The sequence below is a fragment of the Phyllobates terribilis genome, unplaced genomic scaffold, assembly GCF_046119375.1.
Source record: "Phyllobates terribilis strain yellow unplaced genomic scaffold, ASM4611937v1 Scaffold_8__6_contigs__length_399053987, whole genome shotgun sequence".
NCBI classification, from domain to species: Eukaryota; Metazoa; Chordata; class Amphibia; order Anura; family Dendrobatidae; genus Phyllobates; species Phyllobates terribilis.
This window is the reverse complement of record NW_027362768.1, coordinates 345,892,928-345,913,408: the sequence shown is the minus strand read 5'-3', so window position 1 is coordinate 345,913,408 and position 20,481 is coordinate 345,892,928. Positions and strand designations below refer to the sequence as shown.

General features: G+C 48.9%; 10 non-coding genes and 2 pseudogenes across 10 annotated transcripts; all 12 read right to left on the bottom strand.

Moving 5' to 3' along the window:
- Window positions 1-798: 798 nt before the first annotated feature.
- Window positions 799-989, bottom strand: LOC141160682 (U2 spliceosomal RNA). Its single transcript, XR_012250436.1, has one exon. It is a non-coding gene; the product is annotated as a U2 spliceosomal RNA (small nuclear RNA).
- A 1,118-nt stretch (window positions 990-2,107) lies between these two features.
- LOC141160116 (U2 spliceosomal RNA) lies at window positions 2,108-2,300 on the bottom strand. The gene has a single exon (XR_012250093.1). It is a non-coding gene; the product is annotated as a U2 spliceosomal RNA (small nuclear RNA).
- Window positions 2,301-8,446: 6,146 nt separating this feature from the next.
- On the bottom strand, window positions 8,447-8,562 carry LOC141160351 (U2 spliceosomal RNA; annotated as a pseudogene).
- A 1,118-nt stretch (window positions 8,563-9,680) lies between these two features.
- On the bottom strand, window positions 9,681-9,871 carry LOC141160681 (U2 spliceosomal RNA). Its single transcript, XR_012250435.1, has one exon. It is a non-coding gene; the product is annotated as a U2 spliceosomal RNA (small nuclear RNA).
- A 1,117-nt stretch (window positions 9,872-10,988) lies between these two features.
- Window positions 10,989-11,179, bottom strand: LOC141159635 (U2 spliceosomal RNA). Its single transcript, XR_012249638.1, has one exon. It is a non-coding gene; the product is annotated as a U2 spliceosomal RNA (small nuclear RNA).
- Window positions 11,180-12,299: 1,120 nt separating this feature from the next.
- Window positions 12,300-12,490, bottom strand: LOC141160680 (U2 spliceosomal RNA). The gene has a single exon (XR_012250434.1). It is a non-coding gene; the product is annotated as a U2 spliceosomal RNA (small nuclear RNA).
- Window positions 12,491-13,608: 1,118 nt separating this feature from the next.
- LOC141160108 (U2 spliceosomal RNA) lies at window positions 13,609-13,790 on the bottom strand. The gene has a single exon (XR_012250086.1). It is a non-coding gene; the product is annotated as a U2 spliceosomal RNA (small nuclear RNA).
- Window positions 13,791-14,314: 524 nt separating this feature from the next.
- Window positions 14,315-14,430, bottom strand: LOC141160350 (U2 spliceosomal RNA; annotated as a pseudogene).
- Window positions 14,431-15,553: 1,123 nt separating this feature from the next.
- LOC141159425 (U2 spliceosomal RNA) lies at window positions 15,554-15,744 on the bottom strand. The gene has a single exon (XR_012249432.1). It is a non-coding gene; the product is annotated as a U2 spliceosomal RNA (small nuclear RNA).
- A 1,118-nt stretch (window positions 15,745-16,862) lies between these two features.
- On the bottom strand, window positions 16,863-17,053 carry LOC141160678 (U2 spliceosomal RNA). The gene has a single exon (XR_012250432.1). It is a non-coding gene; the product is annotated as a U2 spliceosomal RNA (small nuclear RNA).
- A 1,118-nt stretch (window positions 17,054-18,171) lies between these two features.
- On the bottom strand, window positions 18,172-18,362 carry LOC141159754 (U2 spliceosomal RNA). The gene has a single exon (XR_012249753.1). It is a non-coding gene; the product is annotated as a U2 spliceosomal RNA (small nuclear RNA).
- A 1,123-nt stretch (window positions 18,363-19,485) lies between these two features.
- LOC141160676 (U2 spliceosomal RNA) lies at window positions 19,486-19,676 on the bottom strand. The gene has a single exon (XR_012250431.1). It is a non-coding gene; the product is annotated as a U2 spliceosomal RNA (small nuclear RNA).
- Between the last annotated feature and the right edge of the window lie 805 nt (window positions 19,677-20,481).

The following is a 20,481-nucleotide window of genomic DNA, read 5'->3' as shown; positions in this document are numbered from 1 at the left end:
TCTCCTGCTGCTGCTGCTGCTGCTGGCTGTCCAGCAGCAGACTGAAGGTGGCTGCTGCTGTGCGCAGGTATATAAAGGCTCAGAGCCTATTATGACACGCGCAGCCAGCGTTCCATTGCCACATTCCGTCTACTGCAGGCGGGATACCTGGATGGCTGAATGTCACTGAGAAGCTCACAGAGACCGCCATAAGCAACAGTTTAAAAGAATGCCACAGACTAATCAACCAAACTTTTTGGGTTGGTTTCTCTTTTATAGTCTGCAGGCATTAAATGAAAGAAGTCAGTGTTCCAGCAGAGGGAGACAACGTTTCAGAAAAGGCATTGTAGCAAACCAAAAAAGAAATTTTAAGCGCAGCAGAGTAACCAGCTCACATACCTGTTAGCTCAGGTGAGTTTAAAAGGCTGCTGTTGATAACAAGGGCATTTGCTAAATAGATGGTGTGTGTGCAACAATATACTGAAAGGTCAATTATATTGTGCAGCTTATCTCACCACCTGTAGTTATTTAGGTGAAAGCTCCAAAATGCTTGCCTAATATGTCTGTTTATCCAAAAGGAAGTATAGAGGGAGAGCTAGATAGATAGCATTGCATTACATTACATGGCAATGCAATGCACAGTTGCTGAAGTTGAACCAAAATGAGCTTGTCATCTGGCTTCTGCAACTTTTAACATGAAAAATCCAATGAGGAGAAGAAAAGCAAAGCCAAAGAGTCCATCCCAAAATCCGACAAACAAGCCAAATGAACAAAAAGCATTGAATTCAATTCTTTCTGATTTTAGAAACTGCATTAAAGAAGGGGTGCACCGGTCCTGGAGATACTGCAATACCAGGTCAATGCGTGGAGTGGACAGAGCAAGCTCTTTTTCCATCTCCCTGTTCTAAAAATCCATTTAATATATGGTCCCCAGATAGGGGACGTATCAGATATTAAACTGATAAGAACAGATACTACACTTGATCTTAGCCAAAAGGCCGAGAAGCGATAACCAGAATTGGTTTCCGACTACGGTGCCACCCAAGGATTCTGAAAAGTCCATTTGTGGAGATGGCCACCTGGACTCCCGTTAAGAAGACATGCTGTCAACCTCTAGATCCCTCACATGCCTGCACTTTTCGGCTTGCTGCTGCTGCAATCCACGCGTTTTAGATCTGCATAACTCCACCTCTTTTAGCACAGTACCCTCAACCCCCGGCTGTTCCCACCCGCCTCAACACCGTTGGAAGGGAGGAGAACCAATTAAGGCGGGGGGGGGGTGGAACGAGCAGCTGTCTACCCTTAGCAGGAGGGTTGCTGATTAATTACCTCTCCTGCTGCTGCTGCTGCTGCTGGCTGTCCAGCAGCAGACTGAAGGTGGCTGCTGCTGTGCGCAGGTATATAAAGGCTCAGAGCCTATTATGACACGCGCAGCCAGCGTTCCATTGCCACATTCCGTCTACTGCAGGCGGGATACCTGGATGGCTGAATGTCACTGAGAAGCTCACAGAGACCGCCATAAGCAACAGTTTAAAAGAATGCCACAGACTAATCAACCAAACTTTTTGGGTTGGTTTCTCTTTTATAGTCTGCAGGCATTAAATGAAAGAAGTCAGTGTTCCAGCAGAGGGAGACAACGTTTCAGAAAAGGCATTGTAGCAAACCAAAAAAGAAATTTTAAGCGCAGCAGAGTAACCAGCTCACATACCTGTTAGCTCAGGTGAGTTTAAAAGGCTGCTGTTGATAACAAGGGCATTTGCTAAATAGATGGTGTGTGTGCAACAATATACTGAAAGGTCAATTATATTGTGCAGCTTATCTCACCACCTGTAGTTATTTAGGTGAAAGCTCCAAAATGCTTGCCTAATATGTCTGTTTATCCAAAAGGAAGTATAGAGGGAGAGCTAGATAGATAGCATTGCATTACATTACATGGCAATGCAATGCACAGTTGCTGAAGTTGAACCAAAATGAGCTTGTCATCTGGCTTCTGCAACTTTTAACATGAAAAATCCAATGAGGAGAAGAAAAGCAAAGCCAAAGAGTCCATCCCAAAATCCGACAAACAAGCCAAATGAACAAAAAGCATTGAATTCAATTCTTTCTGATTTTAGAAACTGCATTAAAGAAGGGGTGCACCGGTCCTGGAGATACTGCAATACCAGGTCAATGCGTGGAGTGGACAGAGCAAGCTCTTTTTCCATCTCCCTGTTCTAAAAATCCATTTAATATATGGTCCCCAGATAGGGGACGTATCAGATATTAAACTGATAAGAACAGATTTTTTGATTGAATATATCTTTTATTAGCACAAAAAATAAGTTAACAGACAGTGTACAGTGCCGCAGCCCAGTACACACAGAATTCTACATCATATTTACATAGCATGAGGATACGACGCACTAACTAGACACATCACACCCCTATGCTACACAAAACACTCAATCTGAAAGAAAAAGCATGTCAATCAATACAGTACGACGAATCGTGATAAGGGATGGGGATTGGGAAAAAGGGGATGGGGAGGGGAAAATCACAGGCCCAAAGCTTTATTGAAAGACAAGACACATAAGGGGAGAGGGGGAGGAGGGGTTTAGTCCTCATCCTCGTCCTCCGGACCGTCCACGATGGAATAGTCTCTGAGCAGGCTGTGGATCAGCCTGCGGCAGTCCTGGATGGACATCCTCTCCCTCCTCAAGATGAGCCGGTTCCTGGCGACCCAAACGGCATCCTTGAAGCAGTTCATAAGGCGCCAAGCCTCCTGGATGGCTCCGACGGTATGAACCCCAGGGAAGAGTCCGTAACGCACAGAATGGTGCGATAGGCTCGCCCTGGGGACAGAGTTCCTCAGGTCGTCCTCAAGGGCAGTCAACAGGCGCTGTGCAAATCCGCAGTCCCAAAAAGTGTGCAAAGATGTTTCCTCCACGAAGGGGCACCTTGGGCAGTACCGGGTCTTGCACAGGTTCCGGGCATGCATGAATGACCGGACGGGCAGTCCGCCCTGAATCGCCATCCACGACAATTCCTTGTGCCCGTTCGTCAGCCTGTCAGACGACACATTTGTCCACACAGTCTCCAGCGTGTCCTGGTGAAGTCCTGTGATGTTCTCCACGTCATCCTTGGCTCTGATGAGCTTGTGGATAGTTTTGGGCTTCCACAAGTCGGGCTTGAGTCCCTCCAGTTGATGTTCCCCCACAAATCGAACGACGTCTCCGTAGAACCATGGCGTCGTCCAGTTGTAGGGGAAGGAGCTGTCCCACTTGTCCCAGCCGAGTCGCCTCCAAAGAGGAAGCAGGAAGAAGCGAGACATGGACCTGCCCGCGGAGCCATTCTTGACTTGCAAAGTCCGGCGGACATAATCACACACAAAAGAGGATCGCAGGAGGGTGGGGATATCTGGAACGCCCTTCCCACCCTTGCGAGGCTCCTTGTACATGACGGCCCGCCTGACTCTGTCCATCTTGGATCCCCAGACAAAGTGAAACACTGTCCTGGTAATGGCCCTGCACACAGTGACGTGTGGGGGCCAGGCCTGCGCCGTGTACTGCAAGACGGGCAGGACCTCATTACGCAGGACGAGTGCCTTACCCTCACAAGTGAGGTGTCTGAGGCTCCAGAGTCCGATCCGTTGCTTCACCTTGGCCAAGCGTTCTTGCCAGGACTTGAGGGCCGCTCCTTCCTTCCCGAACCAGACTCCCAGCACCTTGAGGAAATCCGGTTGAATGTTGAAGGGGAAGGGGGCGGAGGAGGCCGGCTGCCAATCCCCGAAGAGCATGGCTTCCGACTTCCTACAGTTGACTTTGGCCCCTGAAGCCCGGCCGAACCTCTCACACGTCTGGACGAGGGCGTCGACTGAACCACGATCAGCGCAGAAGACGGTGACGTCGTCCATGTAGAGCGAGCACTTGACCTCGTGTCGTCCCGGACCCGGTGCGGTGATCCCTCTGATCTCTCCATTCTGCCGGATAGCCTCTGCGAAGAGTTCTATAACACAAACAAAAAGAAGAGGTGATAGAGGGCAGCCTTGTCTGACCCCAGAGAGGAAGGGGTCAGTCTTCCAGCCGTTCACCAACACCGAGCTGTGGATATCAAAATACATCAGACGGACATACGAACAAAACATGTTACCCAAACCTAACCGGTGCAGAGCTCGGCCCATGAACTCGTGGGAAACCCGGTCGAAGGCCTTCTCCTGATCCAAGGAGACCAGGGCCGCGTGTGCGCGGCGGACCTTGATGTACTCGACCGTGTCCCGCACGAGAGCGAGGCTGTCTGCGATGCGACGTCCAGGGATGCCGCAGGTCTGGTCCGGGTGGATGATCCGTCCGATGACCGTCTTAAGTCGTGTCGCCATCGTCTTGGCCAGGATCTTGTAGTCCACGTTGAGCAGAGTGATGGGACGCCAATTCCTCAGGTCGCACCTCTCTCCCTTCCGCTTGTACAGGATCGTGACCATTCCTTCCCTCAAAGATGGAGGCATTCTACCCTCCACCACCATCTCCTCGTACAGGTCCAACAGGTCCGGACAGATGACGTCTCCCTGCGCTACATAGAGCTGGAAGACCATCACTGCCCGGGGTCCTGCCGGTCCTAAAGGATTTAGCGGCAGAGAGCAATTCGCCCACCATCAGAGGTTTGTCCAAGGCTGCCGTGCCTGCAGGATCAAGATGGTTAGTGATACCTGACAGGAACTTATCAGCAGCGTCGGGGTCGGTAGTCTTGTGGGAGTAGAGTTCGCTGTAGAAGTCGCTGACGACCCTCATCACGTCCTCCTTCCCACGTCGCATGTTTCCGCTCTCGTCTCGCAGCTCGTTCAGGGGCGTGTGACCGGCATGAAGTTTCCTGAAAAAGAATGAGTTACATTTCTCACCCTTCTCCAGATTCTCCACTTTGGAACGGAAGACGATTCGCTTGGACTCCTCCTCAAAGTGCCTTTTCAGGCTCTTCTTGGTCTCCTCCAGCTCCTCCCTCACGTCCCAGCCGCAGTGAAGAAGGTCCTGCAGCGACCGCAGCTCGCGCTGCAGCCCTCTGAAGTCCCTCCTCTTCTCACACGCCTGTTGTCGACCCTTGGCCTGAAAGAAACAGCGAAACTCAAGTTTAACATATTCCCACCAATCAGAGACTGTTTGGAAGCTACCCTTGTAGGACTGCCACATTGCGTAGGCCGCTCTCAGCTCCTCCACGACTTCATCCTGAGCCAGCAGAGCACAATTCAGCTTCCAGGAGCCGGGGCCGGACGGAAAACCGTCGCCGAGGACACCTTGTAAGTGAATGGCTCTGTGGTCGGAGAAGAAGCAGGGGACCATCGAGTGCCTACTCTGCCTGACTGCCCGAGAGGTGAACACAAAGTCAATCCTGGAGCGGAGTGAGCCATCGGGTCGGCTCCACGAATAGTTCGTGGAGCCTCTCCCCATGGAGCCCACCACGTCCTGAAGAGAGGCCTCGGTTACCATCTCGATGAGCAGCTTGGACGTGATGTCCAACTTGGCAGATGTGCCAGAACTACGACCATCCTCCTCGATGGGGCAGTTGAAATCCCCGGCCATCACTAAGGTCCTGGTGGTGGCAAGCTGAAGCCGCAGGGTCTGGAAAAGCTCCAAACGCTCATTCTTCAGTGGGGACGCATACACGTTGATGAACCTGACAGGTTCTCCTGCCCAGTTGCCATCTACAACAAGAGCCCTGCCGCAGATGAGCTCCTGGACGGACTCAAGCGTGAATGCGCCCCCCCTGATCAGAATTGCGACCCCCGCAGACTTGCAGTCACCCCCACCGGACCAGTAGGATGGACCGTGGGACCACTCCCTGGCCAGATGTTTGAAGGACCTAGAGGAGGGAAGGGAACATTCCTGCAACATATAAACATCACACAACTGGGAAGTAAGGAAGGCATAAATAGTCTGACGTCTGAACTTGTCCTTGATGCTCCTGACATTAATGGAAAATAAGTTAATATTAGCCATCATGTAGGGAAAAAAGAAAAAGTTAGCGCAGGCAATACACCTTAGTTACCACTCCGGTCGGGTAGTCCCTCATCGGTGTTGACTGCTGGTGACGGGATCACCAGCAGGCCCTCTTCCTCCATCTGGTCAAGCAGCGCGGCCTCGATCTCGGCGACCACCAGTTCCTCCTCTTCTGGCTCGGCCACCAGGGTCTCAACCATGTGCTCCATCTCTTCTGGCTGAGGGAGGGTATCCTCCTTTTCGCCTACGAAATCCAGAATCTTCTTTTTGGAGGATTCAGTAGCAGGGCTGTCCTCCACCTTCCTCTTTCCCCGGGTTGGAACTGGGGAGACAAGAAGGGGAAAATCCTCCTCGGAATAGATAGCGGCGGGTGGAGGAAAGGTTAATTCCACCGCTACCATGGTCTGGGGAGGGAGAGTGGCTGCCGGGGCAGGGGAAAGGACACCTGCTGAGGAGTAGGGGAAGGAGGAAGAGGAAGTGGAATCCTCAGCAGGGGTGGCCGGGGTGGGGGGGGATTTGACGGGGGTGGCAGGGGGAGGGATCGAGAGAGGGGTGACAGAACTCTTACCCTCCTTTGACTTTTTCTTCTGCTTCGGAGCTGCTGGGACCGTCGCTGGGGCTTTGGCCACCGACTCCTTGACCGCTTTGGCCTTGGTCGTCTCAGCCTTGGCCGCTGGGGCCTTGGTCGTCGCGTCCTTGACCTTCACAGGCCTGGTCGTCGGGGCCTTGTCCTCCGGAGCTGGGGTTGTCGCAACCACCGATGCCCAGGATCTCTCACGCTTGGGGCAATCCTTGTACAGATGAGCCGCCAGCCCACACAGGTTGCAGGACGTCTTCTTCGGGCAGTCCTTCGAGCTGTGTCCCGTCACTCGACAAATCCTGCAGGCATCCTCCTTGCAGTCCTTCATCTCGTGGCCATTCTTGCCGCATCTCCTGCAGTTCCGCGGCATGTCCGGGTAATAGATGAGGCCGTAGGAGTTGCCCAGGGAGAATGTCGGGGGCAGGTGCCGAAGTCCGTCTGAGTACGCCAGGTCCCTGTGAAGTCTAACGGTCACCGACCACTTACCTGTCCAGAAGCCGAGTCCATTCAGGATGTGAGAGGGTTCCTTCACAACCAAACAGAAGCGTCTCAGGAAGGTACAGATGTCTTGGCCTGGGGTGTGCGGGTTGCACATGGAGACCGTGATCCTCCTTTCGTCCCTCTGGATAGGGCAGCTACCTGTAAAGGCAGAGAAAGAATTATCCGGTCCTTTTGCGCTTACCATTTCCCAGAACCTCCTGCAGGTGTTCACAGTGGCGAAGGTGACGAAGAAGATCCCCGTCAAGAAGGTCTGGATGCTGAGGGTGTCCGACCTGGAGAATCCTCGATCCAGCAGCATCTTCTGGCAGAACACGTCCGAGGACATGTCCGGCACCCTCCCATCCACTTCCTTCAGCTTCAGGGCCACCGTCTGCCGCATCCATGGCTCCAGGGCTGGAGCTTCGTGGCGGGGCTTCTGGGGTCCCTTCTGCTGGCCAGCCGTGGAGGCAGAGTCCTTGGGGTCAGAATCGGCTCCTGGCTGCGCCCTCCTGGCTGTCCCCTGCTCCAGGCTCTTCTTTTCGGCCTTCCTCGCAGCGCTTGCCATGGCTTTCCTCCTGCAGTTACTTCTTGGAGCTGGATCTGGAACTCTTCCCGGAATGGGTGGAGCTATGCAGATTCTTCTCCCGTCGTGTTCTGGACAAATTCCCCGAAAGGTCTTTGTCTCGATGATTTTCTTCCTCGAAGATTCCACAGGACAGTCCGATTCTTCTCCGAGTCTTCGTCTTCTTCTGGATTCTTTAGAGCTTCTTCCTCCCACCGATATCCGCCTTCCTTCTCCGATGTCAGCTGGGCTCCGAAGCTCTTCTCCTTCCGAGTTCGATCGCTCTCGTCAAGTGTAGATCGTAGCTCTTGTGTTCTTAAAAGAACAGATTTTTTGATTGAAGCTGCATCCAAGGCACTGAAAAATGTGACCGAAGTCACACCAAAACAGCGCACGAGGCGAGGATTCATGTGGACCCTTCCCGGAGGAGAGGGTCCCCAATAAACCATCCCCATCCCTCCGAGCCAGAAGGCCACAGCGAGGGTCAGGGATCTCCGATACTCTCCCTAGCCGAAGCCGGAGAAGAGCCGTTTTCGTGCTCCCAGCTTCCATCTAGGCTGCCACCCTAGTGGAGCTGGAGCCTGTGTTGGTTTCTCAGCCCAAAGCTGACCGGACCTCCGACCGGGTTTATAAAAATTCCCCTTCCTAGCCCGGAGGCCAGGAATAGGGGGGGTTGCTCAGAAAGTATGATTGGCAAAGGTGCGGCGTGCGACGAAGCCAAGTCTTTCTGGGGTTCCCAGTCCCAGTAAGCTTGGACTCCCACCAGGGCGCCTACTCCTGGGGCACATTGCTCCAAAGCCCTCACACTTACCCAGCCTAGTGACTTCGATCCTGGAGGGCCATGTTTTCCATCAGATAACTCTATGAGCCACCTGGCGTACTAACAAGTGCACCAAACCAGTGTGTAATATGCATCAATTTACTAGGGCAGCCCAAGGACAAAACTGCCTTTTCAAAAGATACTACACTTGATCTTAGCCAAAAGGCCGAGAAGCGATAACCAGAATTGGTTTCCGACTACGGTGCCACCCAAGGATTCTGAAAAGTCCATTTGTGGAGATGGCCACCTGGACTCCCGTTAAGAAGACATGCTGTCAACCTCTAGATCCCTCACATGCCTGCACTTTTCGGCTTGCTGCTGCTGCAATCCACGCGTTTTAGATCTGCATAACTCCACCTCTTTTAGCACAGTACCCTCAACCCCCGGCTGTTCCCACCCGCCTCAACACCGTTGGAAGGGAGGAGAACCAATTAAGGCGGGGGGGGGGTGGAACGAGCAGCTGTCTACCCTTAGCAGGAGGGTTGCTGATTAATTACCTCTCCTGCTGCTGCTGCTGCTGCTGGCTGTCCAGCAGCAGACTGAAGGTGGCTGCTGCTGTGCGCAGGTATATAAAGGCTCAGAGCCTATTATGACACGCGCAGCCAGCGTTCCATTGCCACATTCCGTCTACTGCAGGCGGGATACCTGGATGGCTGAATGTCACTGAGAAGCTCACAGAGACCGCCATAAGCAACAGTTTAAAAGAATGCCACAGACTAATCAACCAAACTTTTTGGGTTGGTTTCTCTTTTATAGTCTGCAGGCATTAAATGAAAGAAGTCAGTGTTCCAGCAGAGGGAGACAACGTTTCAGAAAAGGCATTGTAGCAAACCAAAAAAGAAATTTTAAGCGCAGCAGAGTAACCAGCTCACATACCTGTTAGCTCAGGTGAGTTTAAAAGGCTGCTGTTGATAACAAGGGCATTTGCTAAATAGATGGTGTGTGTGCAACAATATACTGAAAGGTCAATTATATTGTGCAGCTTATCTCACCACCTGTAGTTATTTAGGTGAAAGCTCCAAAATGCTTGACTAATATGTCTGTTTATCCAAAAGGAAGTATAGAGGGAGAGCTAGATAGATAGCATTGCATTACATTACATGGCAATGCAATGCACAGTTGCTGAAGTTGAACCAAAATGAGCTTGTCATCTGGCTTCTGCAACTTTTAACATGAAAAATCCAATGAGGAGAAGAAAAGCAAAGCCAAAGAGTCCATCCCAAAATCCGACAAACAAGCCAAATGAACAAAAAGCATTGAATTCAATTCTTTCTGATTTTAGAAACTGCATTAAAGAAGGGGTGCACCGGTCCTGGAGATACTGCAATACCAGGTCAATGCGTGGAGTGGACAGAGCAAGCTCTTTTTCCATCTCCCTGTTCTAAAAATCCATTTAATATATGGTCCCCAGATAGGGGACGTATCAGATATTAAACTGATAAGAACAGATACTACACTTGATCTTAGCCAAAAGGCCGAGAAGCGATAACCAGAATTGGTTTCCGACTACGGTGCCACCCAAGGATTCTGAAAAGTCCATTTGTGGAGATGGCCACCTGGACTCCCGTTAAGAAGACATGCTGTCAACCTCTAGATCCCTCACATGCCTGCACTTTTCGGCTTGCTGCTGCTGCAATCCACGCGTTTTAGATCTGCATAACTCCACCTCTTTTAGCACAGTACCCTCAACCCCCGGCTGTTCCCACCCGCCTCAACACCGTTGGAAGGGAGGAGAACCAATTAAGGCGGGGGGGGGGGGTGGAACGAGCAGCTGTCTACCCTTAGCAGGAGGGTTGCTGATTAATTACCTCTCCTGCTGCTGCTGCTGCTGGCTGTCCAGCAGCAGACTGAAGGTGGCTGCTGCTGTGCGCAGGTATATAAAGGCTCAGAGCCTATTATGACACGCGCAGCCAGCGTTCCATTGCCACATTCCGTCTACTGCAGGCGGGATACCTGGATGGCTGAATGTCACTGAGAAGCTCACAGAGACCGCCATAAGCAACAGTTTAAAAGAATGCCACAGACTAATGAACCAAACTTTTTGGGTTGGTTTATCTTTTATAGTCTGCAGGCATTAAATGAAAGAAGTCAGTGTTCCAGCAGAGGGAGACAACGTTTCAGAAAAGGCATTGTAGCAAACCAAAAAAGAAATTTTAAGCGCAGCAGAGTAACCAGCTCACATACCTGTTAGCACAGGTGAGTTTAAAAGGCTGCTGTTGATAACAAGGGCATTTGCTAAATAGATGGTGTGTGTGCAACAATATACTGAAAGGTCAATTATATTGTGCAGCTTATCTCACCACCTGTAGTTATTTAGGTGAAAGCTCCAAAATGCTTGCCTAATATGTCTGTTTATCCAAAAGGAAGTATAGAGGGAGAGCTAGATAGATAGCATTGCATTACATTACATGGCAATGCAATGCACAGTTGCTGAAGTTGAACCAAAATGAGCTTGTCATCTGGCTTCTGCAACTTTTAACATGAAAAATCCAATGAGGAGAAGAAAAGCAAAGCCAAAGAGTCCATCCCAAAATCCGACAAACAAGCCAAATGAACAAAAAGCATTGAATTCAATTCTTTCTGATTTTAGAAACTGCATTAAAGAAGGGGTGCACCGGTCCTGGAGATACTGCAATACCAGGTCAATGCGTGGAGTGGACAGAGCAAGCTCTTTTTCCATCTCCCTGTTCTAAAAATCCATTTAATATATGGTCCCCAGATAAGGGACGTATCAGATATTAAACTGATAAGAACAGATACTACACTTGATCTTAGCCAAAAGGCCGAGAAGCGATAACCAGAATTGGTTTCCGACTACGGTGCCACCCAAGGATTCTGAAAAGTCCATTTGTGAAGATGGCCACCTGGACTCCCGTTAAGAAGACATGCTGTCAACCTCTAGATCCCTCACATGCCTGCACTTTTCGGCTTGCTGCTGCTGCAATCCACGCGTTTTAGATCTGCATAACTCCACCTCTTTTAGCACAGTACCCTCAACCCCCGGCTGTTCCCACCCGCCTCAACACCGTTGGAAGGGAGGAGAACCAATTAAGGCGGGGGGGGGGGGGGGTGGAACGAGCAGCTGTCTAACCTTAGCAGGAGGGTTGCTGATTAATTACCTCTCCTGCTGCTGCTGCTGCTGGCTGTCCAGCAGCAGACTGAAGGTGGCTGCTGCTGTGCGCAGGTATATAAAGGCTCAGAGCCTATTATGACACGCGCAGCCAGCGTTCCATTGCCACATTCCGTCTACTGCAGGCGGGATACCTGGATGGCTGAATGTCACTGAGAAGCTCACAGAGACCGCCATAAGCAACAGTTTAAAAGAATGCCACAGACTAATGAACCAAACTTTTTGGGTTGGTTTCTCTTTTATAGTCTGCAGGCATTAAATGAAAGAAGTCAGTGTTCCAGCAGAGGGAGACAACGTTTCAGAAAAGGCATTGTAGCAAACCAAAAAAGAAATTTTAAGCGCAGCAGAGTAACCAGCTCACATACCTGTTAGCTCAGGTGAGTTTAAAAGGCTGCTGTTGATAACAAGGGCATTTGCTAAATAGATGGTGTGTGTGCAACAATATACTGAAAGGTCAATTATATTGTGCAGCTTATCTCACCACCTGTAGTTATTTAGGTGAAAGCTCCAAAATGCTTGCCTAATATGTCTGTTTATCCAAAAGGAAGTATAGAGGGAGAGCTAGATAGATAGCATTGCATTACATTACATGGCAATGCAATGCACAGTTGCTGAAGTTGAACCAAAATGAGCTTGTCATCTGGCTTCTGCAACTTTTAACATGAAAAATCCAATGAGGAGAAGAAAAGCAAAGCCAAAGAGTCCATCCCAAAATCCGACAAACAAGCCAAATGAACAAAAAGCATTGAATTCAATTCTTTCTGATTTTAAAAACTGCATTAAAGAAGGGGTGCACCGGTCCTGGAGATACTGCAATACCAGGTCAATGCGTGGAGTGGACAGAGCAAGCTCTTTTTCCATCTCCCTGTTCTAAAAATCCATTTAATATATGGTCCCCAGATAGGGGACGTATCAGATATTAAACTGATAAGAACAGATACTACACTTGATCTTAGCCAAAAGGCCGAGAAGCGATAACCAGAATTGGTTTCCGACTACGGTGCCACCCAAGGATTCTGAAAAGTCCATTTGTGGAGATGGCCACCTGGACTCCCGTTAAGAAGACATGCTGTCAACCTCTAGATCCCTCACATGCCTGCACTTTTCGGCTTGCTGCTGCTGCAATCCACGCGTTTTAGATCTGCATAACTCCACCTCTTTTAGCACAGTACCATCAACCCCCGGCTGTTCCCACCCGCCTCAACACCATTGGAAGGGAGGAGAACCAATTAAGGCGGGGGGGGGGTGGAACGAGCAGCAGTCTACCCTTAGCAGGAGGGTTGCTGATTAATTACCTCTCCTGCTGCTGCTGCTGCTGCTGGCTGTCCAGCAGCAGACTGAAGGTGGCTGCTGCTGTGCGCAGGTATATAAAGGCTCAGAGCCTATTATGACACGCGCAGCCAGCGTTCCATTGCCACATTCCGTCTACTGCAGGCGGGATACCTGGATGGCTGAATGTCACTGAGAAGCTCACAGAGACCGCCATAAGCAACAGTTTAAAAGAATGCCACAGACTAATCAACCAAACTTTTTGGGTTGGTTTCTCTTTTGTAGTCTGCAGGCATTAAATGAAAGAAGTCAGTGTTCCAGCAGAGGGAGACAACGTTTCAGAAAAGGCATTGTAGCAAACCAAAAAAGAAATTTTAAGCGCAGCAGAGTAACCAGCTCACATACCTGTTAGCTCAGGTGAGTTTAAAAGGCTGCTGTTGATAACAAGGGCATTTGCTAAATAGATGGTGTGTGTGCAACAATATACTGAAAGGTCAATTATATTGTGCAGCTTATCTCACCACCTGTAGTTATTTAGGTGAAAGCTCCAAAATGCTTGCCTAATATGTCTGTTTATCCAAAAGGAAGTATAGAGGGAGAGCTAGATAGATAGCATTGCATTACATTACATGGCAATGCAATGCACAGTTGCTGAAGTTGAACCAAAATGAGCTTGTCATCTGGCTTCTGCAACTTTTAACATGAAAAATCCAATGAGGAGAAGAAAAGCAAAGCCAAAGAGTCCATCCCAAAATCCGACAAACAAGCCAAATGAACAAAAAGCATTGAATTCAATTCTTTCTGATTTTAGAAACTGCATTAAAGAAGGGGTGCACCGGTCCTGGAGATACTGCAATACCAGGTCAATGCATGGAGTGGACAGAGCAAGCTCTTTTTCCATCTCCCTGTTCTAAAAATCCATTTAATATATGGTCCCCAGATAGGGGACGTATCAGATATTAAACTGATAAGAACAGATTTTTTGATTGAAGCTGCATCCAAGGCACTGAAAAATGTGACCGAAGTCACACCAAAACAGTGCACGAGGCGAGGATTCATGTGGACCCTTCCCGGAGGAGAGGGTCCCCAATAAACCATCCCCATCCCTCCGAGCCAGAAGGCCACAGCGAGGGTCAGGGATCTCCGATGCTCTCCCTAACCGAAGCCGGAGAAGAGCCGTTTTCGTGCTCCCAGCTTCCATCTAGGCTGCCACCCTAGTGGAGCTGGAGCCTGTGTTGGTTTCTCAGCCCAAAGCTGACAGGACCTCCGACCGGGTTTATAAAAATTCCCCTTCCTAGCCCGGAGGCCAGGAATAGGGGGGGTTGCTCAGAAAGTATGATTGGCAAAGGTGCGGCGTGCTACGAAGCCAAGTCTTTCTGGGGTTCCCAGTCCCAGTAAGCTTGGACTCCCACCAGGGCGCCTACTCCTGGGGCACATTGCTCCAAAGCCCTCACACTTACCCAGCCTAGTGACTTCGATCCTGGAGGGCCATGTTTTCCATCAGATAACTCTATGAGCCACCTGGCGTACTAACAAGTGCACCAAACCAGTGTGTAATATGCATCAATTTACTAGGGCAGCCCAAGGACAAAACTGCCTTTTCAAAAGATACTACACTTGATCTTAGCCAAAAGGCCGAGAAGCGATAACCAGAATTGGTTTCCGACTACGGTGCCACCCAAGGATTCTGAAAAGTCCATTTGTGGAGATGGCCACCTGGACTCCCGTTAAGAAGACATGCTGTCAACCTCTAGATCCCTCACATGCCTGCACTTTTCGGCTTGCTGCTGCTGCAATCCACGCGTTTTAGATCTGCATAACTCCAACTCTTTTAGCACAGTACCCTCAACCCCCGGCTGTTCCCACCCGCCTCAACACCGTTGGAAGAGAGGAGAACCAATTAAGGCGGGGGGGGGGGGTGGAACGAGCAGCTGTCTACCCTTAGCAGGAGGGTTGCTGATTAATTACCTCTCCTGCTGCTGCTGCTGCTGCTGCTGGCTGTCCAGCAGCAGACTGAAGGTGGCTGCTGCTGTGCGCAGGTATATAAAGGCTCAGAGCCTATTATGACACGCGCAGCCAGCGTTCCATTGCCACATTCCGTCTACTGCAGGCGGGATACCTGGATGGCTGAATGTCACTGAGAAGCTCACAGAGACCGCCATAAGCAACAGTTTAAAAGAATGCCACAGACTAATCAACCAAACTTTTTGGGTTGGTTTCTCTTTTATAGTCTGCAGGCATTAAATGAAAGAAGTCAGTGTTCCAGCAGAGGGAGACAACGTTTCAGAAAAGGCATTGTAGCAAACCAAAAAAGAAATTTTAAGCGCAGCAGAGTAACCAGCTCACATACCTGTTAGCTCAGGTGAGTTTAAAAGGCTGCTGTTGATAACAAGGGCATTTGCTAAATAGATGGTGTGTGTGCAACAATATACTGAAAGGTCAATTATATTGTGCAGCTTATCTCACCACCTGTAGTTATTTAGGTGAAAGCTCCAAAATGCTTGCCTAATATGTCTGTTTATCCAAAAGGAAGTATAGAGGGAGAGCTAGATAGATAGCATTGCATTACATTACATGGCAATGCAATGCACAGTTGCTGAAGTTGAACCAAAATGAGCTTGTCATCTGGCTTCTGCAACTTTTAACATGAAAAATCCAATGAGGAGAAGAAAAGCAAAGCCAAAGAGTCCATCCCAAAATCCGACAAACAAGCCAAATGAACAAAAAGCATTGAATTCAATTCTTTCTGATTTTAGAAACTGCATTAAAGAAGGGGTGCACCGGTCCTGGAGATACTGCAATACCAGGTCAATGCGTGGAGTGGACAGAGCAAGCTCTTTTTCCATCTCCCTGTTCTAAAAATCCATTTAATATATGGTCCCCAGTTAGGGGACGTATCAGATATTAAACTGATAAGAACAGATACTACACTTGATCTTAGCCAAAAGGCCGAGAAGCGATAACCAGAATTGGTTTCCGACTACGGTGCCACCCAAGGATTCTGAAAAGTCCATTTGTGGAGATGGCCACCTGGACTCCCGTTAAGAAGACATGCTGTCAACCTCTAGATCCCTCACATGCCTGCACTTTTCGGCTTGCTGCTGCTGCAATCCACGCGTTTTAGATCTGCATAACTCCACCTCTTTTAGCACAGTACCCTCAACCCCCGGCTGTTCCCACCCGCCTCAACACCGTTGGAAGGGAGGAGAACCAATTAAGGCGGGGGGGGGGGTGGAACGAGCAGCTGTCTACCCTTAGCAGGAGGGTTGCTGATTAATTACCTCTCCTGCTGCTGCTGCTGCTGCTGGCTGTCCAGCAGCAGACTGAAGGTGGCTGCTGCTGTGCGCAGGTATATAAAGGCTCAGAGCCTATTATGACACGCGCAGCCAGCGTTCCTTGCCACATTCCGTCTACTGCAGGCGGGATACCTGGATGGCTGAATGTCACTGAGAAGCTCACAGAGACCGCCATAAGCAACAGTTTAAAAGAATGCCACAGACTAATCAACCAAACTTTTTGGGTTGGTTTCTCTTTTATAGTCTGCAGGCATTAAATGAAAGAAGTCAGTGTTCCAGCAGAGGGAGACAACGTTTCAGAAAAGGCATTGTAGCAAACCAAAAAAGAAATTTTAAGCGCAGCAGAGTAACCAGCTCACATACCTGTTAGCTCAGGTGAGTTTAAAAGGCTGCTGTTGATAACAAGGGCATTTGCTAAATAGATGGTGTGTGTGCAACAATATACTGAAAGGTCAATTATATTGTGCAGCTTATCTCACCACCTGTAGTTATTTAGGTGAAAGCTCCAAAATGCTTGCCTAATATGTCTGTTTATCCAAAAGGAAGTATAGAGGGAGAGCTAGATAGATAGCATTGCATTACATTACATGGCAATGCAATGCACAGTTGCTGAAGTTGAACCAAAATGAGCTTGTCATCTGGCTTCTGCATCTTTTAACATGAAAAATCCAATGAGGAGAAGAAAAGCAAAGCCAAAGAGTCCATCCCAAAATCCGACAAACAAGCCAAATGAACAAAAAGCATTGAATTCAATTCTTTCTGATTTTAGAAACTGCATTAAAGAAGGGGTGCACCGGTCCTGGAGATACTGCAATACCAGGTCAATGCGTGGAGTGGACAGAGCAAGCTCTTTTTCCATCTCCCTGTTCTAAAAATCCATTTAATATATGGTCCCCAGATAGGGGACGTATCAGATATTAAACTGATAAGAACAGATACTACACTTGATCTTAGCCAAAAGGCCGAGAAGCGATAACCAGAATTGGTTTCCGACTACGGTGCCACCCAAGGATTCTGAAAAGTCCATTTGTGGAGATGGCCACCTGGACTCCCGTTAAGAAGACATGCTGTCAACCTCTAGATCCCTCACATGCCTGCACTTTTCGGCTTGCTGCTGCTGCAATCCACGCGTTTTAGATCTGCATAACTCCACCTCTTTTAGCACAGTACCCTCAACCCCCGGCTGTTCCCACCCGCCTCAACACTGTTGGAAGGGAGGAGAACCAATTAAGGCGGGGGGGGGGTGGAACGAGCAGCTGTCTACCCTTAGCAGGAGGGTTGCTGATTAATTACCTCTCCTGCTGCTGCTGCTGCTGCTGGCTGTCCAGCAGCAGACTGAAGGTGGCTGCTGCTGTGCGCAGGTATATAAATGCTCAGAGCCTATTATGACACGCGCAGCCAGCGTTCCATTGCCACATTCCGTCTACTGCAGGCGGGATACCTGGATGGCTGAATGTCACTGAGAAGCTCACAGAGACCGCCATAAGCAACAGTTTAAAAGAATGCCACAGACTAATCAACCAAACTTTTTGGGTTGGTTTCTCTTTTATAGTCTGCAGGCATTAAATGAAAGAAGTCAGTGTTCCAGCAGAGGGAGACAACGTTTCAGAAAAGGCATTGTAGCAAACCAAAAAAGAAATTTTAAGCGCAGCAGAGTAACCAGCTCACATACCTGTTAGCTCAGGTGAGTTTAAAAGGCTGCTGTTGATAACAAGGGCATTTGCTAAATAGATGGTGTGTGTGCAACAATATACTGAAAGGTCAATTATATTGTGCAGCTTATCTCACCACCTGTAGTTATTTAGGTGAAAGCTCCAAAATGCTTACCTAATATGTCTGTTTATCCAAAAGGAAGTATAGAGGGAGAGCTAGATAGATAGCATTGCATTACATTACATGGCAATGCAATGCACAGCTGCTGAAGTTGAACCAAAATGAGCTTGTCATCTGGCTTCTGCAACTTTTAACATGAAAAATCCAATGAGGAGAAGAAAAGCAAAGCCAAAGAGTCCATCCCAAAATCCGACAAACAAGCCAAATGAACAAAAAGCATTGAATTCAATTCTTTCTGATTTTAGAAACTGCATTAAAGAAGGGGTGCACCGGTCCTGGAGATACTGCAATACCAGGTCAATGCGTGGAGTGGACAGAGCAAGCTCTTTTTCCATCTCCCTGTTCTAAAAATCCATTTAATATATGGTCCCCAGATAGGGGACGTATCAGATATTAAACTAATAAGAACAGATACTACACTTGATCTTAGCCAAAAGGCCGAGAAGCGATAACCAGAATTGGTTTCCGACTACAGTGCCACCCAAGGATTCTGAAAAGTCCATTTGTGGAGATGGCCACCTGGACTCCCGTTAAGAAGACATGCTGTCAACCTCTAGATCCCTCACATGCCTGCACTTTTCGGCTTGCTGCTGCTGCAATCCACGCGTTTTAGATCTGCATAACTCCACCTCTTTTAGCACAGTACCCTCAACCCCTGGCTGTTCCCACCCGCCTCAACACCGTTGGAAGGGAGGAGAACCAATTAAGGCGGGGGGGGGGGGGGGTGGAACGAGCAGCTGTCTACCCTTAGCAGGAGGGTTGCTGATTAATTACCTCTCCTGCTGCTGCTGCTGCTGCTGGCTGTCCAGCAGCAGACTGAAGGTGGCTGCTGCTGTGCGCAGGTATATAAAGGCTCAGAGCCTATTATGACACGCGCAGCCAGCGTTCCATTGCCACATTCCGTCTACTGCAGGCGGGATACCTGGATGGCTGAATGTCACTGAGAAGCTCACAGAGACCGCCATAAGCAACAGTTTAAAAGAATGCCACAGACTAATCAACCAAACTTTTTGGGTTGGTTTCTCTTTTATAGTCTGCAGGCATTAAATGAAAGAAGTCAGTGTTCCAGCAGAGGGAGACAGCGTTTCAGAAAAGGCATTGTAGCAAACCAAAAAAGAAATTTTAAGCGCAGCAGAGTAACCAGCTCACATACCTGTTAGCTCAGGTGAGTTTAAAAGGCTGCTGTTGATAACAAGGGCATTTGCTAAATAGATGGTGTGTGTGCAACAATATACTGAAAGGTCAATTATATTGTGCAGCTTATCTCACCACCTGTAGTTATTTAGGTGAAAGCTCCAAAATGCTTGCCTAATATGTCTGTTTATCCAAAAGGAAGTATAGAGGGAGAGCTAGATAGATAGCATTGCATTACATTACATGGCAATGAAATGCACAGTTGCTGAAGTTGAACCAAAATGAGCTTGTCATCTGGCTTCTGCAACTTTTAACATGAAAAATCCAATGAGGAGAAGAAAAGCAAAGCCAAAGAGTCCATCAAAAAATCCGACAAACAAGCCAAATGAACAAAAAGCATTGAATTCAATTCTTTCTGATTTTAGAAACTGCATTAAAGAAGGGGTGCACCGGTCCTGGAGATACTGCAATACCAGGTCAATGCGTGGAGTGGACAGAGCAAGCTCTTTTTCCATCTCCCTGTTCTAAAAATCCATTTAATATATGGTCCCCAGATAGGGGACGTATCAGATATTAAACTGATAAGAACAGATACTACACTTGATCTTAGCCAAAAGGCCGAGAAGCGATAACCAGAATTGGTTTCCGACTACGGTGCCACCCAAGGATTCTGAAAAGTCCATTTGTGGAGATGGCCACCTGGACTCCCGTTAAGAAGACATGCTGTCAACCTCTAGATCCCTCACATGCCTGCACTTTTCGGCTTGCTGCTGCTGCAATCCACGCGTTTTAGATCTGCATAACTCCACCTCTTTTAGCACAGTACCCTCAACCCCCGGCTGTTCCCACCCGCCTCAACACCGTTGGAAGGGAGGAGAACCAATTAAGGCGGGGGGGGGGGTGGAACGAGCAGCTGTCTACCCTTAGCAGGAGGGTTGCTGATTAATTACCTCTCCTGCTGCTGCTGCTGCTGCTGGCTGTCCAGCAGCAGACTGAAGGTGGCTGCTGCTGTGCGCAGGTATATAAAGGCTCAGAGCCTATTATGACACGCGCAGCCAGCGTTCCATTGCCACATTCCGTCTACTGCAGGCGGGATACCTGGATGGCTGAATGTCACTGAGAAGCTCACAGAGACCGCCATAAGCAACAGTTTAAAAGAATGCCACAGACTAATCAACCAAACTTTTTGGGTTGGTTTCTCTTTTATAGTCTGCAGGCATTAAATGAAAGAAGTCAGTGTTCCAGCAGAGGGAGACAACGTTTCAGAAAAGGCATTGTAGCAAACCAAAAAAGAAATTTTAAGCGCAGCAGAGTAACCAGCTCACATACCTGTTAGCTCAGGTGAGTTTAAAAGGCTGCTGTTGATAACAAGGGCATTTGCTAAATAGATGGTGTGTGTGCAACAATATACTGAAAGGTCAATTATATTGTGCAG